The sequence below is a fragment of the Miniopterus natalensis genome, chromosome 1 (genome assembly GCF_054644295.1).
Source record: "Miniopterus natalensis isolate mMinNat1 chromosome 1, mMinNat1.hap1, whole genome shotgun sequence".
In the NCBI taxonomy this organism is placed as follows: Eukaryota; Metazoa; Chordata; class Mammalia; order Chiroptera; family Miniopteridae; genus Miniopterus; species Miniopterus natalensis.
The window spans coordinates 110,098,750-110,120,703 of NC_142081.1; positions in this window are offsets into that span (position 1 = coordinate 110,098,750).

Sequence of the window (21,954 nt, forward strand, 5' to 3'; positions counted from 1 at the left end):
TAAGACAAATAAAAAGTATTTTTTACTTAATTCCTAAATTTCTAAAGCATCTCTTTTCTACATGCTAACACAGCATATTGTTTATACCACACAAAAAAGAACATATTTCAACTTGACTATGGTTGCATACGCATATATTTTCTTTTCTAAATTGCAAATTCTTAGGCATAGAACCCATGTCTTACTCAATAGTATATTCTTATTCACAACAAAACATAGTGTAATACCTAATGAAATATGTATTTTGAAGCTATATTGAATTTAATTCAGAATCACTACTGTGACACCTCCACAATAGAAGGAATACAAAGACATTAGCAATGCATTTTCCATGCTTCACATGCCAGAAGCAGAAAATTCCTTCACAACCAGTAGGTACAATGAAATAGTTTTCACTCTCTTAGAATGTAAGTTCTGGAAGAGTCCTATTTATTCAAAGTCCATGTTAAATTGAATAATGATAACAACTTTACATTCTAAAAAAATAAATTCAGGTATGCAATGTAACATGATGGAAAAAATTACTCCAAAATTTAAGTATTTTGTATATATATTTTTAAATAAGTTATTGAAAAGTAGGGTTAAGTGACTCACCTAAGGGTATACGTTAGAATATAGAGATCAAGCAACATCAAAATATAGTTGTTTTGATTCCAAATAAAACATCTTTCCTTCAAAATTAGTCTCACAGGTACAAAATTTTTCAAAATGTAGTATATTTTATTTCACACATACCTCATCTTAATTTTAGAACCTTCTAAAGAAAAGAAAAACAAGTTGATAGTCTTATTAAAATTGTCTTTTTAATTTCTCTTTTTAAATTTCCTCTCACCTCCAACAACTTTAGAACATGTAAATTCAAATGTTTAAATTTGTGTTGTGGTAACTAGGGCGCTTTCACATATTACATACTGAACGCATTTAAAAATAGCAAATCTCAGACATTTCCACAATATTTACATAATAGAGTATAAACTAGGAGAGAGAGAAAATAAAAGTTGTCTTTTAATCATTTTTCCTAGTTAATTATTTTTAAACATAATGGTGCACTTCACATTATTTGCTGAGTCTTATGTATTTGACCCAGTGCTAATAAATGAATTATTTGTGTTAGCCAGATTAATTTATTTCAGAAAGAGGTTGCAGTACTGCTCTGAAAAAGGTCACAGGGTCGTGTTGCAGACAGCATAACCAGGAGGTTCTGTCTTTACATATATTTAAAAAGTTATCAAAGAAATGTTTATATAGAAAGGCTGAACATATTAAAGCAAAATTCAATATTTCAATTCAATCTTGTCAGATTATTTATATGGGTTTTAGAATGCTAAGTGGTAAAAATGAAGACTTCTACTTTACATGAACACATTTTGTCCCACTCGAGGTACATATAGAATTCTGATGCAGTATATGAGGGAAGCTCCTCAGGAATCTGTACTTCAGCAAACACCCCTAGGTAACATTTTTTATTATTGAAGTTTGGGGAATATTTTTAATGCTTTCCACAAAGACATTACTTGAACTTGAGAGCTATGAGTTATACTTTTTGTTGTTCTCTTCATTTTCCAAGGCAGTGAAATATTTCTAACAACCTAGTAGAAACTTAATAAAATGTTGCAAAAAGAAAGATTAAAATTATTTAGCAGTTGGTACTTTTCATAATCTATGACCTGAAATTCAATGACGTAGTCTTGACAAGTTTTTATGTTCTTAATATGTACTTAGCCAAAATATTGGCCCCATAGTAATTCTTTCAGATTGACAGAAATACAAGTTGGGGAAAAAAAATATATATATTTTATAGCTTAGAATAAAACATGTGTGCATTACTTCTGCTTGTTGATTTTTATTATTTATAATTAATTATATTTTGTGATTGCATTTTTAAGTATATTACTATTTTAATTATAAAAGGGATAGTGATTTTTGTCCAGGAAAAAAATACAGCAAAGTAAAAAAATATACCTGAAATTTTGAAGAGTTGCTATGAACTCCAGTATAGCCAATTTTATTGATATATACCTTTTGAAACTCATTGTCTATTAAGGCTTATATGATAGCACAGAATGATAGCCTACAATTTTCCATGGAGAGAATATATTAAATAATATGTTTCTCAATAAAGAAAAAGGAATGAGTAATATCTTTCAGATAACAAAGAGGTTAGACAATTTCAATGTAGAAGTTATTTATTTTATTCATATCAAATTGATGTTGATGATTAAATATAATTCAGGCACAAGTTCTCCCACAATTTGTGTAATAAAAGTACTGTTATCCTTCTTGTTAGTAGATTAGAGTAGAAAGCAAAAAAAAAAAAGAAAAAAGATTAATGTAATTGAACTGATGATTGTTGAGAGAAGTAAGGAGTTAATATTGAATGTAATGAAGCAAAATCATATTGGATGAATTCAAGCTTTTTCTCAATATTGCTATTTCAGTAGCTCTTTTGTTTTGTTTTTACTTACAACTTCCCTTGCTTGAATTATTATGATACTATATTTAGTATGATACTATATTGCCTAATTATTGTTTAGAATTTTGTGCCCACTTGTGTTCTTTATTGCATAAGTCGTAAAATACTATTAATGTTTTTATTGAGGACAACTAAGGAATAAAATGTATGCTTATTAATAACTCATCTGTTATACAATTTTAATAATTACAATTTTAAAATACATGTGGACCAAGTTTTGTTTTTAATTTGAGGAAACTAAAGAATAAAAGTGTCTACCATGTTTTTTCTTTTTATTTACAACATTATATACAGATTTTAAAAAGGTAATAGACATCCATAACATTTGGAATATTGTTAAGTATTTCTCACTGATATCCAGTATTGAATATAGCAATGCTCTTTTTGTAAATGTTTTAGAATCTATTAAATAAGTATAAAATCTTCACTATATACTGTGGTCTCACAAGACTCAAATGCAAATAGTTTCAGATCTACATTTATTCAAATATTTGTGTTTTTAAAATTTTCTCCAAAACTTATTGTAAAGCAGATGCTTTTCACACTAAGATTCTGAACTCCTTGGAATATAAAATGCGTTGCTGCAGGGTCAAAATAGGATATCAACACAGAGAAAGAAGCTCAATCTCCCCACACATGCTTCAGATCACATAGTTTGACAACTTTGATCAATAGCTTAAAATAATCATTCTAGTTTGTGTTTTTAGATATTATTTTATACCATTACTAGTTTGGAACATTTCAAATAGTCATGTTTTTTAGTTTCCCTTATAAATTTTATTTCTTGCATTTTGCTAAGTTTGCTTCTATTGTTAGAGATTTAATGCACAAATCAATCATAGAGTACTAATAAAAAATGGATATCAATAAAATAATTACCTAACCTGATCATTAGTGGCCTAGAGAAATTGAGTGTATTTAAATTCCAATATTGTAAAATAAAGTTTTCTGAGCTAAGTTTGAATCCTCAGTTATTTCAAATTTTTTTTTTTCCTGTTAGAAACTACAAATTCAACTCAAAAAATAGTACACATATGCATAGTGGAAAATTAGTGTCTAATGGTGCATAAGATAGATCCATATCTCGTGATATTTTATGCTTTTATCTAATATTTATTCAGAATATTACTATGTGTTCATTAAGAATTAGGTATAAAAATAATGAAAATTTACACTGAATGAATAACTTTAACAAACTGGAATATACTATATGCTATATTTAGGAAATTTTTGTTGTAAGAATGCATGAGGTATTTTAAATCAATTTTCTCATGCAAATTAGATCTTATTAAATAATTTTAATATATTAATGTAATTATATGTGTGTGTATGTGATTATGCTTAAAGAGATTAATAAGCTATTACATATCAAATTAGTTACGTGTGCCTGCTTATATTTCCACTCTGAATTTCATAACTTAGGCACCTTTTAATTTCAATAATACTATCACAGTATGGCGGGCACTGCAATATGACATTAATATTGACATGTTCCATTAAATAATTTTGTTCACGTCATGCTTTTCTACCCCTAAAACAGTTTTACACCAACTACCATATACTCACATACTTCCCTTTCAATTCTTTGAAAAACTATCATTTTTTTCTGGCTCTAGACTTAGTCTTCCATCTCTATATAATTTATACTGTATCTCCTCACACTTCCCAGGATTCACCCTTGATCATTTTTTTCTCTTTTCCTGTAAACTTTTTTTGTTACTGAGGAATCTCAGAGAGAAGGGGGTGGGTGGGAGAGAAAAGATTAACTAAAGAATTTATATGCATATGTGCATAACCCATGGACACATACAATAGTGTGGTGAAGGCCAGGGGTGAGGGGCAGGTGAAGGGTAGAAGGGGTAAATGGTGCAAAAAGGACACATCTGTAATACTTTCAACAATAAAGATAATTTTTTAAAAAAAAGTTTTTATGTGGACATATGCTTTTAATTCTCTTAGGTATAATCCTAAAAATGGTATTGCTGAGTTTTATAAAAACTGGCTTGTTTTTAATCATTATATCATTTTTTTTTTCCCCAGAAACAAATAAATTTTATTACAAGAATTATGCAATACGGTTATTTTATGGATTGTATTGTTATTACAAAAGAAGTAAGTTAACTTACAGTAGGAATATCTATTCCTTCCCAGAAAAATTGATCTTCATCCATATACTAAATATTAATGTAGAGTAGAATATATATCTAGATTAAGTTTCAGTAAATTCCAAATTCCAGGTATTTGGGGAGCATTGCCAGAATCCTTCCATCATATAAACACTACACTGACATAGTGTTATTATCAGTATATACTGATATGCATTATATATACTGGTATATACTTATATCTATATACGGTATCTACTTATATCAGTAATATTGATATAAGAAGTTTAGTAAGTTTTTTATAATCATCAACTGTACAATTGGATACGTCTTGTTTTTATTTATATGAGAGTCCTTGACTGCAGGAGAGCAGATACATAAATTACATTCATTTGTGAAATGCCAAGGCTTAGAAGAACCATGGTTTCCCCAAGATTTATATGTTGTGTTTCTGCAGGCAGTATCCCTAAACATCTTCCTTGGGCTAACTTAATTCCATGGGATCAAGCATACCTAAATGCCCCCCTGAGTTTGGATAGTCTCTTCCCCAATCTGTTCTCTAGCATATTGTCTACTTCTTTATTGAATTTGTTGTATTCATTTTTAATATTCTAAATTATCAGTCCAGGCTGTTTAGGATAATTTATCTTTCTTCAAGAATAACATCCCTGTTAGGGAGGCTACTCAAGTTAATAAGTCTTTTTCTTCAGGAAATATTTTCTAAAATGTAAGCATATTCATCTTGCTCAGTGACCTAGGCCAGTGCCAGGCTCATTTAAGTGTTTTGTCCCATGTTGCTTTATGGACCATACATGTTGGTTTTACCATGTACTAATTTTTTGTTTAATTTGGATATATATTTTGTATCAAAAACACATGAATTATCCTAACAGAAAGGCATGCAAGTGTAAATTAATTTTAAATGTACTTTAGTTTAAATGTTCCAAAGAGCTTTCTATGGCCATGCTCAGTAAGACAGTGGTTTTAACTATGGGCATGAAGCCTGCATGCTGCTCTTAGGAGCATATTACTTTTGATTTGCCAAATATTTTGCCTCTTGGCCTTTGCCTTTCATCTACAAAAACAAGGCCTGTAAGTATTACAGCACATTATTTTGAGACAGAGCATATGTATAACAATCTTCACTTACCATAACTGGACATTTTTCTCAAATAGTTATTGTCCATGTTAATAGTCATACAGTAATTAGTACCTCAAATATTTAATAAATCCTGTTGTGATTATTCTGGTGGCCAAAATTATTTTATGTGCCTCTCAGGATGTATCATTGATAATAAATATAATCTAATAAAATTAAAGCCAAATGCCATGTTAAAATCCTTCCAAATGTTTATTGAAAATGAAATTTTCAATTATTTAAACTGCCTCACATAGTCATATTGGCTTAAATATTCCCAAATTCTTCTGAATTCTAATTTATTGCCTCAATTTTCAGTAATGGTGAAGTTTTTAGAAAGAAATAGCTTTATTCTTCTGGGCATCTGAGAATGTAGCTAACAGAATATTATTTTCATGCTCTTTAAATGTAACAAAACATCAAAGAAATATGATTTTGACCTTTTTTCTTCTTACTTTCAATTATCTTTAAGTTTTACCCATATCTTCCCCCACTTCTCTCTCTTGCCTGGAAGTAAAGTCAACTAGTTCAACAATAGCAGTATGAGCTTGGCCAGTGCTCCCATTTGTCCTATTCCTGTTGAGTGGAGTCAGCCTAAATAAATACAATCTTATAGATTTCTCTCATCCCCTGGTTCACTAGGTTTCAGAAGTCTGAAACATTGAATGTAGACAGGAGAGGAGAAGGAACTCATCCCATCATTGATTCCTTTAGGAATTCAGACAATTACATTTAGAACTACTGACGTGTTGTAACTTTTGCAATGAAATCTTCTGAAACTCATGAAGGCAATTCAGGCCCAGGTATTATTGGATAAGCTGGAGGAAAAGGAAAAAAAGTAACTTAACAACTAGAAAATAAGTTTATGCAAGTTCTAATGTCATCCCCACCCTATAATCCTTATCTACATAATATCTCAATATTCTATGTCATGTATTAAAGTTAAAATCACAGTGATTTTATAGTTCAAGCCATTTAGCTACGACCATCACCCAATTTGGTCAGAGTAATTTCAAATATTTATTTCAATTTTCAATCAAGTCACTTTGTGGATGGTGAGGCTGTTGGGGAATTAAGTCTACTACATATGATGCTTCTTGATACACAGGTGCAATACAACTTCAGAAAAATAGGTTTCTAAGTTAAATGATATATAAGAAGAAAGTCCTTATTGAAATAACATTTTTGTACTGATCCTCCAATGAGATTTGGAAAAGTTCCCGATTAAATGTCTATTCCAATGAAAGCCCAGGAGTACCCATCCATTTGCTATGCTAATGTAACCCATTTGCTAGTTAAGGCCTTGCCCAGATCCTGTCTAAAGCTCATAGATTTTGTTGGGAGTGGGGGAATCAGTATCATTTAGCCTCAGAGAGTAAGGGGAATATGACTTTTTCTCCTGAATTACTTCATTAATTGAATGCACCTTTGACTTTTTATGTTTATCTTATATGTACACTAGAGTATTCACTTGTTGATTGCCAGTTTCTTTCTAAGTTTTGAAACAGACTTTTCTTATACCTTATCTTAATTTTCCTTTTTATGTTCATAAAGTTACCATAATATAGCCCAAATATCAGACTTTTTATTTTCCAGTAATAGAAACTCAAATTTCTGGACTACATAGTCAAACCACTGTCACCACCCCAATAATTTTCTTATTTATTGGTCAAATCTGTATTACTGGTGTGTCAAAAATAATTAAGAAATTATATATTATTTTTTAATTATTTCTATAGTCTTTATTACATACTAATTTGAAAAGTTCCCCCCCACACACACACAAAAGCTTATAGTTCAGAGAAAAGGAAGACCACTTTGGAAACAGAAAAACCCAACCTGGAGGAAACGGTGGCCAATGCCAATTTTAACATCAAGAAAAATAACAGGAAGAGCTGTAAAATCTCTTTCCCTTTAATTTGGGTCCTCAAAATTTACTAATTGACATTTCTTCTTCTGATCCCATGTAACTGTGTATTTTGAAGGTAACAACAACCAAAAAAACCATACACCATGTTATCATTTCTGATAAGCTGTGTGCAAATAACAGTGATAAAAAGATACCCATTAAAAAAAGTTGGAGTTTATATGCAAGTAAAATTCAGAACATTTGTAACTGTGAGATCACCCATGCTCCCAGCCACAGACTGGATTTCCAGCTAAAATACTGAGTAGGCAGCTTGGAAAAACAAGAGAAATATACCTGAGTGGATGTATTTTGAGTAAGGAGCACTGAAGAAACATCATAGTGTCTGGTAAAAGAAGGGGGGCACAGAAAGAGGGAGCACCCCCTGAATCCAGAGCTGGGATGTGGGCTGAGAGGCCTGAGGGTTAGAGGCTGCAAAGCTCCCTTCCCTTGGGAGTATGGACTGGCATCCAAAAGTTGTGATCTCAAACCCAGAGCAGAGGAGAAGGGAAGGAGAGCCTGTGGACAGCAGTCAGGGGGAGCCAGGGGAACAGAGTGCCTGAGACTTCTCAGTGCAACAATGACATGACTAATGGCAGCAGCCAGGACAGGAGACTTTCAGCCCAGGTGCTGACCTCAGAAAAGACTGTCCCACAGAGTGTGGCTTCCAAGTAGAAAGGGGCCAGAGGGCTGTACTCAGCAGTGACCTACAGGGACCCTCTGCTTTTCTGTAAGGCATTGTGTAGAATTTCAGAAAGCATTTGAACTGTTTGGTGCAGGGAAGGGGAAGAAAGCCCACTTGCTACCAGAGAGAGGGACTGGAGCTGCCAGCAGGGTGCATCAGGTCTTTAGCCAACTGAGCTGCTGGTGGGATAAAGTGGAGGTTTTTGACCTGCTCTGAGGCTAGCCTGGATAACTAGCAAGGAGCTGCCCCAGCTTTACTGAGATCAGCCATGCAGGAGACCTGTGGAAAGCTGACTTTGTGACTGCTCCTGCTTGGTTCTGAGGTGCGGGGACACCAGGACCTCGCAGAGCGGGTTCTCTGTCTATTTGTTGCTTTGTGCATTTTTGACTGCTGAATAGGCATACCCCTACCTGGCTTGCTTGCATTGAGGAGACAGACCAGCAAAAGCTGAGGTTTGTGTCTGTAATGTGGCAGGTTTGAGCTAAGGGCCCTGTGAGATCAGCCAACCAGACCTGGGAGAGGAGGAGTGGAGCAATCCAACAGGAAAGGGGCTGGTTCAGCTCACTGAGGCCCCTAATATCCCCTACAGAAAATAGCCTTGAGAGAGCTCATGGGATGACAATACAAGTATAAGACTCTCAGGGACTATTGTTTGGGAACTGGAGGAAAAGCTTAAAACCCCTTCTGGGGTCTGGGCAGGCAACATGCTCACCAGAGTCTCTTTTGATCAAACCCACTGAGCCCAGGCCACTGAAACTGCCCATGCAGAAGAGACAACAGGTCAGATGCAATCTGAACCTATAGCAGGTCATTGTATGGGGAACTGGAATTGGGGGATAGGGTAGAGACTGAGGAATTGGACTTGAAGCAGAGACTAACTTCCCCACAGTGAGTTCCTGACAGCGAAACTTCTAAGGGGAGCAATAGCCCAAGCTACACTAGCCAAACTGCACCATGAAGACTGTTTTCAGAAAACTTTGGAGAAAAACGAGGCAACCACAAGGGGGAGGCAAAATATCTCACAGGTGGAGGTGGTCCACAGAGAGTCTTAGTCCAGGCAAATACCTAAGAACATCAGAGCCAAACCCAAACAGCTCCTGACATTGCCTGACACACAAGTACCTCCCAGGAGAACTGAAATCAGCATACAAAACAGTGACCCTCAGACAAAATAAGCTGCCCAGATGAAACTCACAAGATTGACTTTTTTTTTTTTTTAGAAAAAAGAGGGAAAAGAAAGTTTTCTTTTAAAATTTTTAAATGTTTTTAATTTTTGAAATTTTTTTTTAATTTGTTTTGTGTTGCTTTGCTTGTTCTTTTTGCTTTGTTTTGTTTTGTTTTTTTGTTCTATTATCAAGATTTTCTTGATATTCTCTGCTTTACTGATGGAATATTATCATTATAACCAATATGTTTATTGATTTTCTCTATTGTTTCCCCCATATCTCTTATTGGACTCCTTCCCTGCCCTTGCTTTACCTATCTCTCTCTTGTTCCATTGGCATAAATTTTTAAATTTTTCCTTTTCTTTTTCTCCCCTTTTATTCTCGGTCTTCCCTTCTTTTTATTGGTTTGTTTGTTTGTGTTTGTCTCTTTATTTTATTTTAATTTTTTCTTTTTCAACCATTTTCCTATCTCTAGTCTCTACCCTGAATTTTTTGCTTTCAGAACCTTTTCTCTGCCACTTTTATCTCCCAGTAGCTTCTCTATTTTTTAGTTTTTATTTTATTATTATTTTATCATTTTTTAATATTAGCAATAATACCCTTTTCTCTCTCTCTCTCTCTATTTGCTTTAGCATTTGTGTTTTCACTTTGCTCTCCCAATTCTACTTTCTCTTGGGTTGTTTACATTGTGATTGTCAGAATATTTTGTATGTTACTGTTTGTTTCCTGGCAGTTTGGTTGTGTTTTGTTTTGCCCTGTCAGCACCTTTACAACAGCTCAAATGACATGGTTGTGCCTGAGCCTCACAGTTAGCCAACCTGAGAAGAGAGTCCTCCCAAGAACGAGTCAACAGTCTAGACCCAATCACAACAGGAAAGCCCAAAGAACCTACAAAGGGATACCCACAAAAGGGACATGCCTAGAGCAAATAGGTTAGAAGTATAATGAAAACACACCTCTGGGTCCCACTGGACATACACTACAAAATCCCACCATATAATACTGGGACATAGCAAATATATCTATTATACAGACACAAACACTAAGTCACTAAAATAGGGAGACAAATAAACAACTCCCAAACTAAAGAAAAGGAAAAGTCACCTGAAAAGGACCTTGATGAGATGGAGTTAAGCAAATTATTAGAAATAGAGTTCAGACTAATTGTTATAAAGGTGCTGAAGGAAATGAATAAGAACCACAAGAGACTTAATGGGAAGGTCCAAAAACTTAGTGAAAACATGAAAAAAGAGAAGGGTATGATAAGAACCAGGAAGAAATGAAAAATACTATATCTGATATCATGAATGCACTGGAAGGGATTAAAAGCAGGCTCAACGTCACTAATCATCAGAGAAATGCAAGTTAAAACAACAATGAGATATCACTTCACACCTGTCAGAATGGCTACCATAAACAAATTAACAAATGACATGTGCTGGTAAGGATGTAGAAAAGGGGAACCCTGGTGCACTGCTGGCGGGAATGCAGCCTGGTGCAACCACTATGGAAAACAGTATGAAGTTTCCTCAAAAAATTAAAAATGGAGCTGCATTTAGACCCAGTGATCCTACTTCTAAGAATATATCCTAAGAATCCTGAAACACTAATCAGAAAGAATATATGTACCCCTATTTTCATAGCAGCACAATTTACACTAGCTAAGATCTGGAAACAGCCCAAGTGCCCATCAGTAGATAAGTCGATAAAAAAGCTGTGGGACATTTACACCATGGAATACTATGCAGCTGTAATGAAGAAGGATTTCATACCCTTTGGGACAGTATGGGTGGACCAGGAGAATATTATGCTAAGCAAAATAAGGCAGGCAGAGAAAGACAAATATCACATGATCTCACTTATATGTGGAATCTAAAAAACATAATAAACTGAAAAATAAAATAGATTCAGTGACATGGAAGCATGGATCAGACTGATGAATCTCAGAGAGAAGGTGGGGGAGGTTGAGTAGTTGGGGAGAGATTAACCAAAGAATCTATATTCATATATGCATAACCCATGGACACAGACAATAATGTAGTGAAGGTCTGGGGAGGGGAACAGATGCGGAGTGGAAGGGGTCAGTGGGGGAAAAATGGGACATCTGTAATATTTTGAATAATAATTAAAAAATGTCAAGTATACAATTCAGTATTATTAATTGTCATCACCATGGTGTACATTAGGTCTGTACATCTCCCCAGTTTTCCCACTCAGCACTTTTGGTTTGTTTGTTTTTTCTCTCTCATAATGCCTCACAGGGGAAGCAAGCCAGGACTGAAACAATAGTTTTTCAATGACCTCATTTCTTCTCCACCAGATTTAGTGTTGTAGGCTGTGGGAACAGCACCAGGTGTTAGACCTGTGAGGTGATACCAAACCTGTGTTTAGCAACCTCAGTATTGGTTTCTGCCTAGGAAAGAATTCAGAGCCAAGACCTGAACTATAAGAGAATGTTTATTTGGTGAAATTACAGAGGTAGAAGAGGTAATTCCTAGAAGAAGTGAGCTTATAAAACTAGTTATAGAGGCAAAGAAAGAGCCCTTGGAGCTTGGGAGTGAGGAAGCTAATGCTAACATGCCTGTGGGGGGAAAGAGGAGCTGGAGATGTGAGGGGGTGGGGGAAGAAGGCCGGGCATACACTCAGGAGGAAGAGAGCTAGGTCCTCTGTCCTAATGGTTTTAAGGGAAGAGATTTTAGGGGAGGTTCCAGAGGAAGATATTGTAATATTCAGCAGCTTTCCAATTGTGTCCTTTCAGGGTTGTGGCCTCAGCTGATTGATTGGTCAGCACCAGGGCAGGGGCCATTATCTAATAGAGCTGGTTCTGAGGTCAGCCATAGCTGGTTTGGCTGCTTTTCTGTGCCAGGAGCTGGAATACAACTGAGGCCTAGATGTTATCTCTAGGGAGGAAAGGTAAGGGAGTCCTCTGCATCACTCATGCTAAGCTAGGAAAGACCACCTTTGGTGTGAGGTCCCACCCTACAATCGTCATTTGCTAGGCATCCAGGGCTTTCCTTCTGATGACCTTCTGTACCTGGCCCATCATACTTGCTCTGATTTGTCTAACTGCTTACCACATTACCATGGCATTTTTATTCTTCTTATCCAACTGTGGGTATCATGCTTCCTTCTAGGCTGGAAAGAGGGGTAAGACACAACATAAAAGACATGTCAGTAGAAAAACATTTTCATCAGTTAGAAAAATAGCAGGTCTCCGAGAAATTGTATCCTCTGTAATTCTGCTTACATTCATTGGTCAGAACTTGGTCAGAGGAACGCCTTTAATTTTAAGGGGATCTGTGGGTCTGTGGAGGTTTGGTTTTTAATTAAGTGTATTATCAACCTGAACAAAAAGGTGTTATTTTAGTAAGTATAAAAGGAAAGTAGATAAGGAACAACAAGATGGCAGCGTAGGTAACAGCTGCTCCCGCTGCCTCCCGCAACCACATCAAAATCACAACTAAAATACAGAACTACCATCACTTTGAGCCTCCTGAAATCTGGCTGAACAGAAGCCCCACAACCAGGGACCTGAAGCAGCACTGAGACCTGTAGGAGGGGCGCAGATGCGGGAGGATGGGGGCTGAATCACAAAGACGTGCTGAGGGCCAACACCCGGTGCCGCAATTGAAACCCGGGAGGGAATCTCGGGTGGCGGAGGTTTCCCAGGGAAGCGAGGGGTCCCAGCCCACAGCAGGCCCCCAGCCCAGGGCTCCAGGCCGGGAAGAGACGTCCCCACAACTCTGGGCTGTGAAATAAGCAGGGACTGTGGCTGAGGATTGAGGAGGCTGCCGGAGCCCCAGCAGCTCCTCTCAAAGGGCCTGCATGTGGACTCACTCAGACATGCTCCCTCTGAGCCCAGCGCCAGGCAGCAGCCTGAAAGGACCTGGGACACTTGGGGAAGAACTAACTTGCCTGAAGTCAGGGCTAGAGGTGGAGGGCTGCTTTCTCCCAGGCAGAAGAGCTGGCAGAGGCCATTGCTCCTTTGGTGAGTCCTCCCAGCACACAGCCAGCAGGCAGACACCATATTTGAGTTGCCAGCGCCTGACTCACACCTTTGGCCCCGCCCCGTGATCCTGGAGGCCCCACCCCTCCCCACCTTCAGCTCATCTGGGCCATTTCCAGGGGCTTTTCTATGCAAGTGGCCTCTCAAGCCTCATGCTTAGGACTTTCTTAAAATCTCTCAAACAAGCAGCAGTGGGCCCCATACAGCTTGATAAGTGGCCCCAAGCCTGGCGCTAGTGGGAGCCTGCATTGGCTCATAGCTTGGCCTCTCCTGGACACCTCCAAGCCCAGCACAAGTAGCAGCCAGCTGTGTAGCTCATGCTGGATGGCCCTGGGCAAGGCACTGGCAGAGGCTGACTTTGCACCTCCCTGGAGGCCCCAGAGACAGTGCACCTGGTGGTCAGACTCTACCACACTGGATTACAACCCTACCACATCCACGAGTGACACTCAAGGGGTGCACTTGGTGAACACCAAGGCTCCACTGAAGTAATTCCTGACCCATAAGGGTCTCTCCAGCACAGCAGCTCTCTGGCTGTAGTTGCAGCTGGTCCTCACAGCTGATTGGCCTGGGGGTCAGTTCCTCTCAGGGACGCCAACAGCAACCAAGGCTCAACTACAACAAGACAGTGCACACAGCCCACACAGGGGAGCACCTAGAAGGCCCAGCTCAGGTGACTGGGGAGGCTGAGCCACTGAGCCCTACAGGACACCTACTACACAAAGCCACTCTACCAATTCCAGGAGACATAGCAGCTCTACCTACTACATAGAAACAAACACCTGAAAGCAACCAAAAGGCGGAGGCAAAGAAACATGTCACAAAGGAAAGAACAGAAGAAATCTCTAGAAGAGGAACTAAATGAAATAGTTCCAAGAAAGCTAACAGATACAGAGTTCAGAATTTTGGTTATAAGGATGTTTAAACAGACTGTTAGGGAAATAACTGAGAAAATCGATAACATAATAAAGTACCAATTTGAAATGAAGGCTACAGGAACTGAAATGAAGAATAATTTACAGGGAATCAACAGCAGAGTAGAGAACACTGAGAATCAAATCAGCAATTTGGAACATGAGGAAACAAAAAACACCCAACCAGAAGAACAAAAAGAAAAAAGAATCCATAAATATGAAGATAGTATAAGGAGCCTCTGGGACAACTTCAAGAGGCCCAACATTCATATTATTGGGGTGCCAGAAGGAGAAGAAAGAGGCCAAGGAATTGAAAACCTATTTGAAAAAATAATGACAGAAAACTTCCCCTACCTGGGGAAAGAAATAGACTTACAAGTCCAGGAAGCACAGAGGGTCCCAAAGAAGAGGAACCCAAAGAGACCCACAGCAAGACACATCATAATTAAAATGCCAAAGGTTAAAGACAAAGAGAGAATCTTAAAAGCAGCAAGAGAGAAGCAGTTAGTTACCTACAAGGGAGCACCCATACGACTGTCAGCTGATTTCTCAACAGAAACTTTGCAGGCCAGAAGGGAGTGGCAAGAAATATTCAAAGTGATGAAAAACATGAAACTACAACCAAGATTGCTCTACCCAACAAAGCTATCATTTACAGCTGAAGGTCAAATAAAGAGCTTCTCAGACAAGGAAAAGCTAAATGAGTTCATCACCACCAAACCAGCACTACAGGAAATGTTGAAGGGTCTTTTTTAAGAAGAAGCTGATGAACAAAAGAATCTGACGAACTAAATAGATCCAGAGACATTGACCCATGCAACAGATGATCATATTTCAGAGGAAAGAGGGAAGGGGCGTGGAGGGGGGGAAGAGATTAACCAAAGAAGTTATATGTATAACCCATGAACAGTTAATAACGGGGTGAAGGCCTGGGAAGGGGGTGGGAGGGAAGTGGAGGGAGTCAATTGGGGGGGAAATGGTATACCTGTAATACTCTCAACAATAAAGATAAATTAAAAAAAAAAAAAGGAAAGTAGAAATATTAAGAAAATAGTTATCGCTACCACACACAATAACAAAGTCCAATTTAAAGGATTAAGAACTTTTCTTTTTCCCCATTCACTTTTTCATCATGTTCTTTATGTCAAAAGACAATTTCTATGGCCAGCTGCAGAGGTGGTTTGACTTCCATTTAAGGTTCATGTCAGATATCAGGGCTGATGATACTGTCTATCTGGTATGTATCCAGAAGGTATGAAAAGCCTTTATTACTTACATAATTAGCAGGTGTGAAATAACTTGAGAGAGCAAAGTAAGAAGACTGGCTTGCCTTTTATTGTGATCAGGGGGTGGAACCAACATGAGGATTCCCGCTGGGAAAAAGAGGCTTCCATGATTTGAATCCCCCACTTTTGCCAAAGGAGAGAGCATCTAGGCTTTTTTACCAGTTGGCAAAGTTACATGGCATAGGGGAAAATAGGAGGGTTGTGGCTTAAGAGCTGTCTGTGTTCAATTATCAAAAACTGGAAACAGGCTCATCACTACAAGAATGAAACCAACTTTAAGTATCTCCAATTATCCTCTGGGGTGTGTCTTTCTGCTTGACAATTCCATCCAGTGGCTCTGAGACACCTATTTACTATTTCCATGAAGGTTCAAAAGTTTCATCAATATACTCACTGTCCTTCAGATAGAGGTGCCTTTGAACACACACCCTTCTTTTCTTGTTGCCCCATCTATAGCCTGCAAGACTCAGCTGGTGAACTGGGATTTTATAATTAACTAAAACAGCAAGCTCCAGTTTCTCATACTTAAGTTGGAGAAGTGGAGTACATGATCTTGCCACATGGTTTGAATTCAGAGTATTTTGTTAGTGTTTGCCTTTTTTTTTTTTTGCTTTCTCATTTCTTATTTGGATATACTGAAATGTTTCTTATATATATTTCTAATAGTTTTATTGATGTACTTTATATACCAGGAAATCCATCTGTCATACATTAAAGTGTACAACTCATCGATTTTTAATTAAATTTACAGTTTTGTGTAAATATCACCACAACCCTTTTATTGAACATATTCCTTACTCCATAGATAACTCCTGCCTGTTAGGAGTAAATTCCTGTTTCTGCCCAAGGCCCAGACATCTATTTAATTCTCTTTCTTTACAGATTTGTCTTTGCAGGGTATGCCAAATAAACAGACTTATATAATACATGTAGTCTTTTACATCTGGTTCCTTTTACTTAGCATAATGTTTTTGTGGTTCATTCATGTTGCAGCATGCATCTCTTCTTAATCTCTGACTTATTCTGAATAGTGAATAGTACTCCATTGTATGGATATGTCACAATTTGATTATCCCTTTTCCAGCTGATGAACTTTTGCACTGGCTCCCCTTTTTGGATGTTATAAATAATACTGCTATGAACATTCACATTCAAGTCTGTTGCGGACAATTTTTTCTATTTTTCTTGTATAGATACCCAGAAGTGGAATTGCTAGGTTACATAGTAAATTTCTGTTATAAAAAAACTGCCAGTTTTCCAAAGTGGCTCCACCCTTTTAGATTCAAATCAGAAATATGAGAGAGTTTCAGTTTCTACAGGTCTTCAACAACTTACATTATTGTTTGTCTTTTGGTTTATAGCTATTGTATTGTTTGTAGAGATATGTTCTTTTTATTTTAATTTGCATTAAATACTGATTAATGATGTTGAATGTTGAGCTTTTTTATAAATTTCCTATTAAATTGTACACTTGAAATTTTATCGGGATCATCCCTCTGGCTGCTATTTGTTATTTTATACATCAACTCTCTCTCTTTTTCTCTCTCTACACACACACACACACCCCTTGTTTTTAAATTCATTATTTAGGAACTCTAATATTCTGTTCATATTTTGCTCTTCTAGTTCTATTATCTTCTTATAACAATAGCCCCTGCTATTTTCCTACATTTTTACATGGCAAATTTTTCACAGCCATTAGTCACTAATGGGGAAACTTTCAAGTACCAAGGATAAATTTATATGAGTTATTATTCTTGAAAGTAGATTGTTTTACCAGACATTTAATTTTCTATTAATATAATCCTATGCATTTTAAACAGATTATTCTTAATATTTGTAACATACACATTTATTTAGCATTCAGGTGTTGTTGACTTAATGACTGGTCTCAAAAAGAAAGAACAATACTCAGGGAAGTTTACTATTGATTAGACTGACTTGCACAAGAACTTTTCTCCTAATCAGATTCAGTTGCTTAAAATCAAGTAAATAACTCCAGAAACTTACTCTGGGAGTGCATTTTAAAAGTTTTGGAATTATCTTATTTTAAAAAATAAAAGCCCTGGTACTGAATGCATTTATCATTCCTAAATGAGTATTTCATGAACTGTTTCTTAACATATCTTGTATTGATCCCTTGGGAACTCTGAAAAGGGACTATGATCAATGGAGAGAATGCTAGTGATCTGGCAGCTAATTGTGTGTGTCTGTGCCCGGGGGCACGCTCCTCTCTACTGGTAGATGATGATAGCTTGCTCATTATTTTTCCAAATTACAATTTTTTTCTCATTGTCTATAAGACCAAACAAAATGTCAATTGGAGCCAATACTATAAAGTGCTAGAATCCCTAGAGGAGACCAAAGGAAGAAAACACCTAATTAAAATTAAAGAATAAAGCAAAATGCTTTTATTAGCCTCAGTAAGAGACAGTATGTGCGAATCCCCATTGAGCTTGTGGGTTTAAAAATGTCTTTATGCCTAATATAAACAAAAGAGTCCATTTCTGAGGGCTCCCAAATGTAACATCATGTAGCTAAGTCAGAACTTTTTTTTTTTTTTAGATCTTACTAAGTGCCAAGCACTCTTTTGGTTTGTTTGTTTTTTAAATTTATCTTTATCATTGAAAGTATTACAGATCTCCCCCCTTTTTTCCCTCATTCATCCCCTCCACCTGGCACCACCCCCCCCCAGGCCTTCACCACACTACTGTCTGTGACCATGGGTTATGCATATATGCATATAAATTCTTTGATTAATTTCTCTCCACCCACTTCCTCACATCGGCCTTCCCACTAAGATTCATCAGTCTGTTCCATGCTTCTATGTCTCTGGGTCTAGTTTGTTCTTCAGTCTATTTTGTTTATTAGATGCCACATATGAGTGAGATCATGTAAAACTGAATCAGGAAGAATCAGAAACTTCAATAGGCTAATAACAATTGATGAAATCAAAGCAGTAATAAAAAATAAAAATAAAAACTCCCAGCAAACAAAAGCTCTTGTCTGGGATGGCTTCACAAGGGAGCCTTCTGATTCTTTAAGTTGTAGGGTAAGACAGTTTACTAAAAAAATTTCTTGCTTTTTGAGGTAGGCCTGAAGAGCTATGAACTTTCTTCTTAGGACGGCTTTCTCTGTGTCCCATAGATTCTGGGTTGTTGCGTGTTCATTTTCATTTATCTCCAGGAAGTTTTTGCTTTCTTTCTTGATCTTATTGATAACCCATTAATTGTTTAATAACATTCTATTTAGCCTTCATGCATTTGAATGTTTTTGAGTGCTTTTACTGCAGTTGATTTCTAATTTCATGGCATTGTGATCTAAGATGCTAGAAATTATTTCAATCTTCTTGAACTTGTAGAGACTTGTTTTATGTCCTAACATGTGGTCTGTCTTTGAGAATGACCCATGTGCACTTCAGAGGAATGTATATTTTAGAGCTTTGGGGTGAAATGTTCTGTAAATATCAATTAAATCCATCTGATCTAGTGTGCTATTTAGAGTCACTGTTTTTGTGTTGACTTTTTGTCTGGAAGATCGATCCAATGAAGTCAGTGGGGTATTAAAGTCCATGACTATCACTGTGTGCTGTGGATCTCTCTCTTAATGTCTTTAAGGTTGTTATTGATAGGTCCTTACTTACTGCCATTTTAACATTTTATGCCTATCTTTCTCTCTCTATTTCTTCTTATTATTACAGCAGTCCCTTTTGTATTTTTTGGAATACTTCTATTTCTAATTCTAATTACAGGAGTCTGTAACATTTCCTGCAATGCTGGTTTGGTGGTGATAAACTCCTTTAGTCTTTTTTTGTATGAGAAGCTCTTTATTTCACCATCTATTTTGAATGATAGCCTTGCTGGACGGAGTAGTCTTAGTTTTAGCTACTTGTTTTGCATGACCTTGAATACTTCATGCCATTTTCTTCTGGCTTGTAGAATTTCTGATGAGAAGTCAGCTGATAACCTTATGGGAGCTCCTTTGTAGGTAAGATTGCTTTGATCTTGCTGCCTTTAAAATTCTCTCTTTGTCTTGAACTTTTGTCATTTTAATTATAATGTTTCTGGGCATGACCCTCTTGGGGTTTTTCTTGCTTGGGACTCTCTGTGCCTCCTGAACTTGTGTGACATTTTCCTTGACCAGGTTAGGGAAGTTTTCTGCCATTATTTCTAAAAACAGGTTCTCTAACCCTTGCTTACTTTCTACCTCTTTGAACACTTCTATGATGCAAATATTGTTATATTTAATGTCCCACAGCTCCCTTAGACTGACCTCCTATTTTTTAATTGTTTTTTTTCTTTTTGTATCTCTGATTGAGTGATTTTTTCTACCCTGTCTTCTAATTTGCTGATCTGATCCTCAGCTTCTTCTAATCTGCTGTTTATTCCTTCCAATGTATTCTTTATTTCTGCTATGTCATTCTTTATTTCTGACTGGTCATTTTTCATAGTTTCCATATCTTTTTTCATGCTGTTGAGCATCCTTACAATCAGTATTCTGAACTTTATATCTGAGAGATTGCTTATCTCTATTTCATTTACCTTTTTCTGGAGACTTTTCTTGTTCTTTCATTTGGGGCTTGTTTTTTTTTTGTCTCCCCATTTTGGCTGCCTATTTGAGTTTGTTTCTATGTATTAGGTAAGCCTGCTAGGACTCTCAGTCTTTTTGGAAGATCTCTGGTGCGGGCCAATGTAAGATGCTATTTGTGATTGGCCTTGAGTACTCTGTTTGGAGCTATCATCAACCCATGGCTTGAGGTCCTCTCTGTTGGTGCTGCTGGCAGTTGGACCAGACCAAGATACACACCAAAGTCTGCTTTTACAAGGCCCAGGTCCAAAGCAGACCAGGCAATGACTGAAAGCACTCTGAGGTCTGCCTCTGCCTACAGGCTGATTAATCTGATTCTCTTAATGAACCTCAAGCTGTAGAAATTCCTTGGGGCAGGGGCGTATCAGGTTGTTATCAGTCTTTTAATGAGCATCAGGCTATAGAAACTCCACTTCGCAGGGGGAGAGGTTTTCCAGCAGGGTAGGGAAATTGCTTTCCCCTCGGGCAAAAGCTGCTTGGAAGATAAATGTCTTCATGTAAAAGATGTCATCTACAGTATGGGGCAATGACTCAGCACTGGAATTCATAGGGGTGCCCTATGAACTCTATCTCCAGAGCCCACAGTTCTAGGTTCTCCTCACACAGCTCCAGTTCACTCTGCCCTCCTTCTGCTGGAGCCCAAGATGAGTGGTTGCACACAAAACTTTGTGTGTTGGCTCTTTAAGAGGGTGCTTGCATTTCCAGCTGGCTCTCCTTGGTAGACAGAAACCTTGCTGCTCTTCACAGCCAGATGTTATGTGGGCACCTTTCTCAGTTCTGGTGCTCTTGGCTGGGAATCCCAACTTGGGGCTTAGGCCCCAGAGTTCTCAGTAGCAACCCCCATAGCTGAGACATCCCTCTGGACATTCAGCTGTTGCCTGTGGGACTGCAGGCAGACCTCTCATGCCTCTGCACTTCCTACCAATCTTTATGTGGTCTCCACGTTTCCTCTTTGGTTACGAAAGTGCTCTCCAGCTTATCTTAAGTTGCAGTTGATTATTCAGGATAGTTTTTCTATATTTTAGTTAGAATTCCAGTTAGTTCCCAGGAGAGTATCAATATAGCTTCCACTCAGTCCACTGCCATCTTTAATCTCTTCAAGTCAGAACATTATTTAATGGTATTCCATTAACTTGCTTTGTTTACAAATATTCTCACTGAAGCCCCTTGTACCAAATAAATACAGTAATGTTTTCTTTCAAATAAAGAAAACCTCATTTGATTATATTTAAAGTCTCCAAAGGAGCAGAATCTGTACATGAAACTCAAGGCTATACAAATAAAACTAAGAATACGCTTCCTCTGATGCAATTTAAAATATACTAAATAAAATAACTGGTATTAATTTTGATGATATTTTTAGAATAGGAACTGAATTTCAATGAAATTGAAATAAATTTTAATGGTCACACTCTAGTAAATTATGCTGAGACACAAGTCTCCCTCTATCCTGTTAGTATTCCCTTTTGTACCAGAAGCAATATCTCTTTTGCATCCAAGTATGATGACAGAAAGACACCATCACCACTATAACTAGCTAACTTTACAGCTGAGTACATGGTTTTATGAATCCAAAAAGGACATCTTCCTATTCAGGAGTGTTAAAGAGAGAAAGCCAAACCTATGTCATGAGATTTTTTTAGAAGAGATTTGATATTTACTATGGAAAGTGTCACTTTTCATGAGCA